This window comes from Corapipo altera, unplaced genomic scaffold, assembly GCF_003945725.1.
Source record: "Corapipo altera isolate COAL_440 unplaced genomic scaffold, ASM394572v1 60457, whole genome shotgun sequence".
Taxonomy (NCBI): domain Eukaryota; kingdom Metazoa; phylum Chordata; class Aves; order Passeriformes; family Pipridae; genus Corapipo; species Corapipo altera.
The window spans coordinates 1-2,946 of NW_020888383.1; the positions used below are offsets into that span (position 1 = coordinate 1).

At 49.9% G+C, this 2,946-nt stretch overlaps 1 long non-coding RNA gene across 1 annotated transcript; it reads right to left on the bottom strand.

Moving 5' to 3' along the window:
* Positions 1 to 353: 353 nt before the first annotated feature.
* Positions 354 to 2,680, bottom strand: LOC113941949. Its single transcript, XR_003525801.1, has 3 exons — positions 2,542 to 2,680; positions 1,346 to 1,468; positions 354 to 881 (listed from the first exon to the last, which is right to left on the bottom strand). It is a non-coding gene; the product is annotated as an uncharacterized LOC113941949 (long non-coding RNA).
* Positions 2,681 to 2,946: the final 266 nt, after the last annotated feature.

The window sequence follows — 2,946 nt, forward strand, 5'->3', positions numbered from 1 at the left end:
CACCTGAGGGCTGAGGCAAAAAAGTTGCCGATGAGGCGGGGCGGCCCCCAGACTGAGGCAGCAGCGGCGACGGTTCTCAGCCTGGGCGATCAGGTGGGGCGGGGGGAAGAGGCACTGAGCACAGTGGCGAGGAGTCTCCCTACAGCTCCCCGGCACCACGCAGTCCAGCTCCCAAGAGAGATTTGAAGGAAGCCCCAGTTCCCTCCCACACACATCTTTCCGGTTTTCCTTTAATTTTTTTTCTGTTCCCATGGTGGCACTGGGGAGAGCACCCCAGGTGCTTCAGGTGACATAGTGGAAATGACTGTTCATTCCTGGAGTTCTTACAAAGGGTTCAGGTGAGGGAGGTCCGATACCCGGGGCGGAGCATGGGATGGACATCTCAGGGTGCACCAGGATTGGAAGGTAGGGAGAAGGAGGGAGGAACGTGGGAGGAGTCAGGTGTCTGGGGCCAGTGGGAGCTCACTCCGCACTGCGGCATTTTCTGGCCAATCAGTGTGGGATGAGCGGGAAAGCAGGGGAGAGTAAGGGATTAAAGAACTTCTGGTGGAAATAACTGGGGACAAGTTCAGACATGTCTGGGGTAGCAGAAATCAAGGGGATTGCTACAGAGATATATGTGTGGGTACAATAAACTGGGTTCAGAACTGGGGTGAAAACATTGAAGTCCATAAGTTGGTGTTTTCCTCAAGCACCATACAGGTCTCTGCAAGATTGAAATGCTGCCATTCTGTTGCTTGTTCCTCCACAGATATGTTGGCTATTTTCCAAGTCCTTCTTTACTCTGCCTCCTTTGCCAGTGGAGGCATTTCAGTGTTGGCAAAGGAGACTTCAGACTATGTTGCTGCAGCAGCACCTGCCATTGCAGAGCTCTTGAGGATCTGTGGCAAGAATCAGTTTATGTCAGAAAGGTGGCTTGCAGATGCCCTGAGATCATAGTTCAAATGCAAACCCTTGGGAAGATGGTGTTGGCCACAAGTCGGGCTCTTAAACTGTCTCTTGCTGCCCACTTCACCAGGTGAATGGACGAGAAGAAAAGACTGGACTTACATGAGTTCATGGGCAGTTTCCTCTTCAGTTTTCATGCATTTTCTCAACTAGGCCATTCAGGGGGGCAACTACCCTCTAGGGCACAGTTATTGCTGTGTGTCCTGCAAGGGACACTCTGACTCAACTTGGAAGTTCAAAACCCCTTTTCCAGGTGTCAGTGGTTGGGCTGAAGCACCATGTCATGGCAGGGCTACAGCCCTCACAATCTTCAGCCATGCATGGCAAACACTGTCTGCTCAGGAACTTGCAGCTCTGAATGACACCAAAGGCAGTGCTGACCAAAGCTGGCACTTACTGATTTCATTCCTTCAGGCATTACTTCTCCAACAGCCACAGGTTCCTTCTCCACTTCTTTCTCTTCAACCTCCTGTCCAGAATCAGAGGGGGCCAGAAGAGGTTCTGGTGCTGCTGGTGTGCCCTGGGGACAGTCACTAGAGTCAGGGACAGTCACCATTCTGTTCCTTGCACAGTTGGATAGTTACACGCAATAACAAAAGAGTCATTTGACACAGGGACACTTTCTTGTTCAGTTTGCATAGATTTTCTCAACTAGGCTATTCAGACGGGCAGGTAACCCCAGGGCACAGTTATTCCTATGTGTCCTGCAAGGGACACTCTGGCTCAACTTGGAAGTTCAAAACCCCTTTTCCAGTTGTCAGTGTTTGGGCTGAAGCACCATGCCATGGCAGGGCTCCAGCCCTCACACTCTTCAGCCATGAAAAGGAAGCTCGCTCAGATCACAAGTTCTAAATTACACCAAAGGCAATGCTAATGTAGTCTGGCACTTACTGATTCAATTTCTTCAGGCTCTACGGCTCCAACAACAGCCACGGGTTGACTGTTCACTTCCTCTTTACCCTCTTGTCTATAGTGTGGGGTGACTTTATATGATAAAGAATTAAGCACGCTCTTCTGAGGTGGAGAACAAAGAGATTTATTTCAAATCCGGTGCTTCCTTTTATACTCTGATAGCGTGGGACCTTCGAACCAATAGGGTTGTCTGTTCCTGCGTCTGTCCCTTGATTCCTTTGCCCCTGGGACATGCCTCCTACACTTCTCCAGAGAGAGAGGGAGCCAGCAGAGGTTCTGGTGCCGGTGTTGTGCCCTTGGGACAGTCAGTAGCATCAGTGACAGTCACCATTCTGTCCCTTGCAAAGTTGGATAGTTACACAAAATAACAAAAGGGTCATTTGACACAAGGGCCCGGCCAATTTCTTGTTCATTGTTCATGGATTTTCTGAAATAGGCCCTGTGGAGGGGCAGGTACGTCCAGGGGACAGTTTCTCCTGTCTGTAAGGAATCCTGCACGGCAATCTAAAGACTAAACAGGAAGAGTCAAAATCCCCTTTTCCAGTTGTCAGTGGCTGGCCTGAAGCACCATGTCATGGCAACACTCCAGCCCTCACACTCTTCAGCCATGAAAAGCAAGCTTGCTCTCATCACAAGTTCTAAATTACACCAAAGGCAATGCTAATGTAGTCTGGTACTTACTGATTTAATTTCTTCAGGCTCTGCGGCTCCAACAACAGCCACGAGTTCATTGTCCGCTTGCTCTTCTTAAACATCTTGTCCCGAAATAGAGGGAGCCAGAAGAGGTTCTGGTGTCAGGTTTGTGCCCTGGGGACAGTCAGTAGAGTCAGGGACAGTCACCGTTCTGTCCCTTGCAAGGTTGGAGAGTTACACACAATAACAAAAGAGTCATTTGACACAAGGCCACTTTCTTGTTCAGTTTGCATAGATTTTCTCAACTAGGCTATTCAGACGGGCAGGTAACCCCAGGGCACAGTTATTTCTATGTGTCCTGCCAGGGACACTTGGAAGTTCAAAAACCCTCTAAGCAAGGTCAATGCCAGGAGGATGCAGGCCTGTGTGTTGTTCTGAAGAGCACTGAGGTGG